Source organism: Lacerta agilis, chromosome 8 (assembly GCF_009819535.1).
Source record: "Lacerta agilis isolate rLacAgi1 chromosome 8, rLacAgi1.pri, whole genome shotgun sequence".
Classification (NCBI taxonomy): Eukaryota; Metazoa; Chordata; class Lepidosauria; order Squamata; family Lacertidae; genus Lacerta; species Lacerta agilis.
Genome location: NC_046319.1, coordinates 31,197,206 through 31,207,274, shown reverse-complemented (window position 1 = coordinate 31,207,274; position 10,069 = coordinate 31,197,206).

Below are 10,069 nucleotides of genomic sequence, written 5' to 3'. Positions count from 1 at the left end.
TTGGGCAGGGAAAATGTGCAGACGTCAGTGAAGAATGTCATGCCAGGTTTTAAAAATATACAGACATACCACAAGGGGGCATCAAGACCTCAGAGCTGAGAGCTTTTCCAGCAAACTGGACTTGGTTTCATTTTGAGGCACATGAACATCACAGCTTCTCCATGGAACACGGTGGGCTTGTGCTATAGCTTTGTTCAAGCAGAAACCAGGGGGGAATCCCACTTTCTACGTTTCATCCAGTAAACGGGTTTTGACCAACAATGGCATTAGCAACGGTTAACTTACAATTGCGGGTCGTATCACAATTTTTACATGCACAGTACATTGAAGGCTGGCTGTTCTATTTAAAATATAATTTAATTTCTCCTAACACTTTTTTTGTTTGTAGCTTTAAATAATATGCAGGTTTTTCTTGCAATTTCTCCTAATACATATAATGCATTTTGCATGTTGTTTTCACTAGTGTATGTATTTTATGCATATTTTTACCTATATATGAACTTTCGTAAACACCGTTTGGTTCAAGAATTGCATCACAAAATTCAGAAACGTGTGCAATTTCGAAGGATGGCCACGTTTTAAATCTCATATTGTTTCAGAAATAGGAATAGGTGATAAACTCAGTTTTATATAATGTGAGGCCCTTCTCTAGGTCCCTTCTGCCTGAGAGGTTTGGACAGTGACAACAGCATGAGAATTTTCTATTGTGGCTCCCCATATGTGGAATGCTTTCCCCAGAGAGGGTTGCCATTAAGTAATCTATGGCCTGTTAAAAATGGGGGGGGCTGTTATTACGATTATTTTTTATTATCATGCTATTACTATCTTTATTTTATGTTTTTATTATTATGTTCCATAAAATACGTTTTTAATGTTGTAACCTCCCTGAGATCTTTTGATAAAGGGCAAAACTAACTAACTAACTAACTAACTAACTGAACTTCTCCCCCACCCTTGCATGAGATACAAAATGGAAACTCTGTCTAGGTATCCTCACCATCCAAAACAATGGCTTTTTCTGTATCAAGTCAGTAAGCCCATGATATGTATGCATTTGGGTGTTACACCAGAAGTGATCTCATTTTAGTCCAGACAATTGAATTAAATCCATATAATCTGCTCCTCAGTATTTACGCTTCAGGAAGCAAAAACATTCCTGAACTGGCTCTGTGCTAAATTATTTCCTGCCTGGTTTGAGCCATCTTTTCTGTGATTCATGGAACAATTACTGCAAAATGGGGGGAAAAATTCAGGTTTGGGACTGATAACCAAAAATACCATATGCTTATTGGTCCAAAAACAAAAGAAAATGAAAACTGAAACAAAAGAAAAATGGGTTCTTGTAGTGTGAGTCGGCTAACTTTGAAGTTAGTTCAATGGGGCTTACCCCAAATTAAGTATGGATAGGGAAACCAGCTTTGGCTAATTATGCTAGTCTCCTGGACAGAGATAATTTAGATAATTACTTTAGGTTACAACCCTACACCAATTTACTTGGGAGTAAACCTCATTGAACTCTATCAGACTTTATTTATGGGCTACACAGTGAGTGAATTAATCAGCCCAATGACTAGAAGTATTATGATGTGTTTTAAGTGTTATCTCAATTAACTGGTCAGCAGATTTTTTAAAAAAAAACATGTGCTTTTCAAAATGGCACCATCTTAAGAGGCGTTCTCCCCCACAGAAAGAGGCAACTGGGCTCTTGCCACATTCCAGGGTCAAGGGGGATGAGTGAATAGGCAGTAAAATGGCAAATGCAATTCTACAAAAAGAAGCGCAAAGTTGGGGCAAAAATCCCTTAACTTTACATATGCACTCATGGGGTTTGAACTGGCAGTGCCTGATCAAACAGGAGTGGGCAACTGGATCTGGCCAGGTTTGGCACCCACCTGTGAGCCATTTGATATCACAATGAAACCAGGTGACTTTTTATATCTCTGAGGATAACATACCCGAAATTCAGTACATTACAGAAAATGGCTACTCTGGCTGGAGCTGGTGGAAGTTACAGACTAAAACGTCTGGAGGACACTGGGTTGGTGAAAGCTGTCCTAAGCATTTAGCCAGCACTAAGCAAGCAGTTGAATGGGAAGTTCAGTGTCCACAAACAGAACTAGTTGTACTCTTGATTGCCTTCCCAAGTGCCAGATGAAGAGTCATCTGCACTGAAGAGTTTGTTGCCTTTATGCAAAACGTGGCTGCAGCCATTACATCAGGCTGTATCATGGGAAGGAAGACCCAGGGCCTCTCCATCAACACAGCTGACAGGCCAGCAACTTTTGCTTGCATTGGAGGACGTTGGACTAAATGACCCTTTAGGATCCCTCCCAACTCCACACGTCTGATTCTCCTCAATTCCCCCCCCCCATCCCGGTGGGCTATTATAACAACTTTTAGCTAAAAGCTTGAACCTAATTTTGCTTATTTCCTCCTCCTTTCCACTCCATTTTCCTTTTGAGTCCTTTATTTTTAGATTGCAAACCTGAGGGCACGGACTGTCTGTTTTAGTTATTTGTAAGCTGCTCTGGAAACCTTTCTTTTTTTGGCTGAAGAGTGGGATTAAAAAATTCTGCACAGAAATAAAGTAAAAATAGAATTTCCTCTGCGTGGGAGACACAGCAATTTGCTTAGCGCTCAATACACATGATTTTTGCATTTTTCACAGGGGAGGTGTGGCTGTGGGTACTTGAGTGCTGTTCACCCTCAATTGTGAAGATGGAGTCATGCTTTTGAGATGTGAGCTCCTCTTCTCTGGCGAGATTCTCCCATTGCATACCTGAGAGGGGCAACTTCTCCATGCAGCCCCACCTGTTGCAGTGGAATTGAGGTTGGTGTTTGTGCCAGAAGTCCTGAAGCAGGTTACCTGTGCGTACTCTGAGAACAAAAGAGACACCCATTTGCCCTTCCTGTTTCTGCTGCTAGCTTTGGCTGTTGGCTGATAGTGCAAAGTGTTCCCTTTGGACAAAGTGCGTTTTTATCAAGTTCCCCTTCAGCAATGTCCACGTGTGTCCAGGTTTACAAACATGGCGACAAAGTGATGTTGCCCTGAGTTGTGTGTGTTGTTGTATGAGCTTTGTTCTTTTGCTGGAGCTTATATGCCCCTGTTGGTGTGCCATGATTGGCTCTATAGTCAGAATCCTATCTTCTGGCTGTGGAACAGAGGAAGTGAAGGGCAGTCAACTGGGGTTTCCCATCCACTACAATGGGACTGTTTTTACTTAGTCATGAGAACATAAGAGCCGACTGGACCAGGCCAATGGCCCATCTAGTCCAGTATCTTGTTCTCACAGTGGCCGACTAGATGCCTGTGGAGAAACCTGCAAGTACCACCCAGGAACAAGAGCATTCTCCCTTCCTGTGATTTCTGGGAACTGGGATTCAAAAACATTACTGACTCCAGCTGTGGAGGCACAGCATAGTCATCATGGCTGGTAGCCATTGATAGTCTTCTCTTCTGTGAATCTTTCCAATCCTCTTTTAAAGCCATCCAAGTTGGTGGCCATCACTGCCTCCTGTGGGAGAGAGTTCCACAGTTTAACTATGTGGTACATGAAGTCTCTTTCTTTTCCTGGCACTGGGGACAGGACTGACCTCCAATCCTATACACCAGGGGTGGCCAACTCCCAAGAGATTGTGATCTACTTATAGAATTAAAAACTGGCAGTGATCTACCCCCCCCTTTGGGGGGTTCAGGTCAAAGTTGTTGAGCTTTTTTAGGGAGAAGGAAAGTCCTGTTTTGGGGGGATGCAGGGCGAAAAAATGAGCTTTTTAAAGGGAAGGCTAAGTTGTTGAGCTTCTTTGGGGGAGCAAATGATCTACCAGTGATCTACCAGAGACGTCCAGTGATCTGCCGGTAGATCCACACCGTAACATTTCTAGTCCTCTTCATCCTCCTCTATACTCCCAACTCTGCCCAGTTTTGCCCCTTGCACTGGTGCTGATCTACTGTCATAGGAGTTATGCTGGCACAACAGTATCAATACACTACTGTAAATCCACTATGTAGTGTTTTGTTCCTCTGGCACAAAGATATTTGAGATCCTGTCCCTGTCCAGTTGGCATAATACAGGGATATCCGATAACCAGGAAATCACTAACAAAACTATAGACAGGGAATTAGGGTTGCCATATTTTGAAAAGGAAAAAAAAGAGGGCACACTTGCCAACTTCTACTTTTAACTATGGATCACTATGGTGAATCTACCCATGAAAAAGAGGATGTAAAAAGAGGACATATGACAAACCTACACAGAATTCTGTTGTTTCTTTGGGAGATTCTTTGCTTTCTGGTATCAAGAATAAGGAACAATCTTTCCCACTCCCACCCCCTCAAATAAGGTTTGGATTTTCCTTTGGAAAATTCCCCAGTTAAGTTTTGCCTCCTGGCAGAGTTTCAGCATGTGGTCTCTATTTTAGCTTACAGTCTCCAGACCTCTCACTATCATAAGCTGCACTGCACTGGAATATATATATATATATCCCCGTTTTATTTGCGCTAGGAAGACTCTGGTTCTGTAGCAGATAGTAGATCCCTATTTGCCCCTCACCCAACTTGAAGCTCCCCAAAAAGTCCTCCTATTCTTACCTGCTAACAATACACTTAGCAGAAAAAAAGTGACAAGCAGTTTAAAGTAGGATTTTCTGGAGGAGGAGGTGTTCCCCTCCCCACAACGCAGCCACTGCCAGCACCTTCATCAATTCCTGTTGCAGCACCCTCCTCCAACATAACACCAAGGCAGCTTTTTAGCTGCAAGCAATATGAATTAATCTCTGCAAACAATACTGAAACATCAGCAGAATGAACCAGGGACTGGTAGAGAAAATGTATTACTAATACATCCTGCAGCTCTTTTAGGCATCAGAGTGTTATGCAATCTCTCTCTCATTTACCTACACAGCAGCCATGCTATAAATTGAGTCATTAATACTGCAATCTTGTGCACATTTTCATGGCAGAAAATCCCTCTGGACTTTGGAGGACTTACTTCTTAGTAAGCATAGGCAGGATTGGCCTTTAAGCCTGTCTTCTCTAACAAAGAGACTGGGAGTTTCCTTACAACCAAGGAACTGTCACTTTGCTGGTTTATACATGCCTTGTCCTTTGCAGAATGCACAGTCTAAAGACAAATATCACATAGGGCTTAGAAATGGGGGGAGATCAAGGAACAGGGGAACCACTAGTACCTGGATAACTTACACAGTGACCCTGTGCTCATGTGGAAGACAGTTCCAAATGCTGGTTCAAAATAAGAAGGCCTAACCTACCTCACAGGGTTGTTGCAAGGATAAAAATGGAGAACCAAGTACGCCACCTTGAGCTCCTTGGAAGAAAGGTAGAGTATCAATGTAATAATGATGGCACACACACCCCCCCCCACACACACACACCTTGTAGTGCAATAGAAGACCACAATGGATGCTAAAGCTTCCTCTCTGGGCATGAATCATGTCCATTGTGCATCCAACCTTCCTGGGTTTCTCAAACCAGTGAAAGAATGTGCACTTTGGAGGTACTTCTGCACAGTCATCTGCTTTGCCAGATGATGAGGGCATCCGTTTTTACAAGAAATCACAAACAGTATTTTGCATGTTAGCTAAACCATTTATTTTTCATTCTGGCAGCTCAATTATGTGGAAATAAGCTCTAATTAAGCTAATTGAGCTTTACTTCCAAATAAATTAGTTTCAGATTGGGAGGTGCCAGTGGGTTTTTTTTTGTTTGTTTTTTGCCAAACTTGTTATGTATTGCAGCACAATCCTATTTGTTACTTGTAAGTAAGTCCCATTGAGCTCAATAGGGCTTACTTCCAAGTAAGTACACATAGAATGAAACCGTGCAGGGTGACCTAAGTCTAATTAAGTTTAATGGAATTACCAAGTCTGGTTTGGTGCAACCATGAAGTGCAACCAAATGCATGTCTGCTGGAAAGTAAGCCCCACCGAGTTCACTGAGACTTACTCCCAGGTAAACACATGTAAAACTGCAGCCCTTTTCAGAGATTGTAACTCAGGGATTGATCTGCCCACCTTCATGTCTTTGTACAGTGTGTAAACATGTGCATATTAAATGTCAGGTGGCTCACAGGTTACACATTAAAACTCATTCATTCAAATACAATTAGGCAGATTGCAAACATTTTTATTCCAAGCTAAGTTCAATTGAGTTGATTCCAGGGTATTTAAGCACTGCAATCTTAATCATATATATTGGAAATCATGACCCACTGTTCAGTGGGGCTTCAGGGTACAGCTATACAGAGTACAGATTCTATATTTAGAATCGGGCTGTAAGGGCATATCCTCACTACCAACTTAAAGTGGTTCAACAGTCTTGTCACCTTCCCAGAGGACCCTGAGAATTGTTGATTTGAGGCTTCGTGTGTCCAACAGAATTCTGAGCATCTCATAAAAATAAAATTCCCATATTAGGCTAAAACAAATGAAGGCTCCCAGGCTAAATATTTCAGATATTCTGAACTTACTGATGAAGGTCTCATTCATTTCCAGGTTTATCATTTTTTCCTTTGAGGCAGCAATGGGGAGCCTGTGCTCCTCCAGATGGCGTTGGACTCCAACTTCCATCAGCCCTAGTCAGAATGGACCGGAATGACAGGCCCAGCAACATCTGGTTTGTAGACTGACCTTCTTAATTGAAAGCTGTTAGCTGGGGCAAGAGGCACCACACAGCTGCTCTTTTATTATTAAAGCAAGAAAGGACATTAGATAAGTATGCAAAACTCTGTAATAAGATTGCTAACATGAAAGGCAGGCCTTTTGATTAATATTATTTTTTAAGTGAGGAGCAATTGCATAACAGGGAGATGAGAAGGCTACAGCTATCTCCCCTCAAACCAGGGGCACATGCAGAGGACCAACATATTTCCCTTCAAGAGGGAACCTAGAAGGTGATCTCTTTACTCGCCCTCCCACTAAGCTGCCACAGCTGGAAATGCATCCTGCGAGAGGAAGAGCATCCACCATAGCTAATAAGGCAGCAGGAATTGTAGTCTGTGTCAGTATGAGAAAAAGAAGGAATGCTGTTGTTGGTGTGTTTGTCAGGAAGCAGGGAGGGAGCGAGCAGCAGGGCTGCCAAGTGTCTGCTAGAGGGAGCCACAGGCAACCAGAGCCTGATCTCTCCACCAGCATCCGTACAATTTCACCATAGCACGCCTGTATAAACTTTCCCATCTGAAGCTCTCAACCAACGCTGGAACACACACATACATAGCTAATTATAAATACTATAGTTCTGCCCTTGGTTACACTTCTATTAAGATTTAAGACTTTATTTGTATTGTCTCCGTTAGCTCTTCATTCTCTTAGAACAGAGCTACGTTCTTATAACTCAGTCCAATGAAGTATTACAAATAGCGGGGGGGGGGGGGGAGGCAAGCAAAATGTGGGGAAGATAGTGAAAGATACAGGAAATTGAATGCAGATTTCCAAAAAATAGTAAGGAGAGACAAAAGGCCTTCTTAAACAAGCAATGCAAAGAAATAGAGGAAAACAACAGAATGGGGAAAACCAGAGATCAGTTCAAGAAAATTGGAGATATGAAAGGAACATTTCATACAAAGATTACCATAATAAAGGACAAAAGTGGAAAGTGTTATGTATTGACATTCTCACCCTAGGCCACTAGGGGTGTTGTGTATATAGTTTCACTCTGCCCACTGTGACTGCAGTTCTCACTCAGGTCCACAACATGCAAATGAAGGATTGAGAGTGTCGTTCACGGATTGGGTAGCTAGAGAGAGTTGTTACTGTTGCATGTTACTGAGTACTATATACCCTGTTTCTCCTAAAATAAGACATAGCCATAAAATAAGCCATATCAGGATTTCTATGCATTTGCGAAATATAAGCCGTTCCCCAAAAATAAGCCATACCCCAAAAATAAGCCATAGTGACGTGGTACCTCCCATTAAAACAGCCTGGAGAGGCGTGGCTATGCAGCTTACCGATGCGACACGGTTAAAATAAGACATCCCCTGAAAATAAGCCATACTGTGTTTTGTTGAGCGAAAAAAAAAATATAAGACGGTGTCTTATTTTAGGAGAAACACGGTAAGCAGGCTGGCTGAGTCCTTCAGCCCAGTTCTGTTCCAGCCTGAGAATAAAGAGAGCTGCTTGGAGAATCACTGTGTCATCTGCTATGTCCACCCACTACTTAATACTGGCGACGAAGGTGGGATCTGGTGGACATCAGAGCACAGCCAGACTCGGGCACTCACTGAGCAGAATCACTGAGCTGAAACACCACTGAGCTGAAACACTGGGCGAAATCACCAAACAGAACTAATTCAGAGCTGACCATTCTGGCTAGAGCACCGTGTTCCATCCATCGCCCACCACATCGGCATCAGAACCATGGCTTCATTCATGCCTCTACCGCCATTTGCCCCAGCCTCTGAATCATGGGACTCATACCTCACTCGGTTTGCTTGCTACCTCCAAGCAAACGAGCTGACAGGAGGGTCAGAGGAGTGAAAGTGAGGCCTCAGCCTCTGCGGGCCCGAGGTGTTCGAGACGGCCCGAGCTTTGGTTGCACCACTAGCAGTCCAGACAGCGCCGTGGGACGAGCTACAAGAGAAGCTACGCAGCCACTATGCTCCAAAGCCATTCAAAATTGCTGCCCGCCATGCATTTTACCACCAGAACCAGGCAGAGGGGGAGTCGATCAACAGCTACATTGCCGCCCTCCAAAAGGCCACACTGCACTGCGAGTTCTGAGACTTAGACGGTGCTCTGATGGATCAAATTGTCTGCGGAGTCCGGGACAACCATCTGCAACGGCGTCTCCTCACCAAGTCAGACCTCATGCTGCAGAAGGACATCAAGAAGGCCATGGCCTCAGAAGCTGCTGAACTCTCCGCCCAGGAGATCCACAAAGCCAGCAGCCAGCAGCCAGCAGCCCGCATCCTACTAAGAAACCAATTACAGTACACCACAAGGAAGCTAGCAGTGAGGAGGCGTCCTCCAGCGAAGACAATGGCATGCACCAGACGAAGTGGGAGTGCAGGAAGTTCGAACAGAGGTCCAAGGACCAATCAGAATGTGCTGGCTGTGGAGGCAACCACCCCTGTTGTCAAGTGTTGATTCAGAGACGTCATCTGCCAGCGATGCTCCAGAAAGGGCCACATTGCTAAGGTCTGCTGATCAGCTCCGTCAGACACGGCCTCTTCACCATCTCGCAAGTCCAAGTCATCACCCTGGACCACAAATAGTAGCTGTTTCGCTCTCACCAACTGCTGCTGCTCATCCAGAACCATGATTGGACAAACCGACTCGCCTACGCAACGCAAGCTACACGTCACAGTGCTCATCGAAGGAGCTCTGTGTGACATGGAGATCGACACCAGGTCTGCCCTGTCCGTTGTGTCCTGGAGCACCATCAAAAGACTCGTGCCCAAGCTATCTAAGAGGCAACACGACCCACACCGCATACACCTGAGAGACTACCAGGGAAACGACATTCCCGTGGTAGGCGTCGGCCAGTTCCGGGTCGCGTTCAATAATTTTTCAGGCTTTCTCCGATTGGTGGCTGTCGAAGGCTTGCGCCCTAGCCTCCTAGGGCTAGAATGGTTTGCCGCCCTCGGCCTGGAAGTCACCGGCATCAACTGCATCTCCAACGTAGAGGTTGAGGCCCTAATCAAAGACTTTGGCGAGGTTTTTGATGGCACATTGGGCCAATATACAGGCACGCCCATCTCCTTTAGCCTCGATCCGCAAGTCGCCCCTATCAAGATAAAGCCGCGCCAGGTCCCATTCGCCCTCAAGGCTAAGGTGGACGAACAACTTGACAAATTAATCGCGCAAGGCGTTTTGGAGCCAGTTGACCACTCCAAAGGTCCGTACAGTATAGTTAAAGCTATGGTTTTCCCAGTAGTGATGTATGGAAGTGAGAGCTGGATCAAAAAAGAAGGCTGATCGCCGAAGAATTGATGCTTTTGAATTATGGTGTTGGAGGAGACTCTTGAGAGTCCCATGGACTGCAAAAAGATCAAACCTATCCATTCTGAAGGAAATCAGCCCTGAGTGCTCACTGGAAGGACAGATCCTGAAG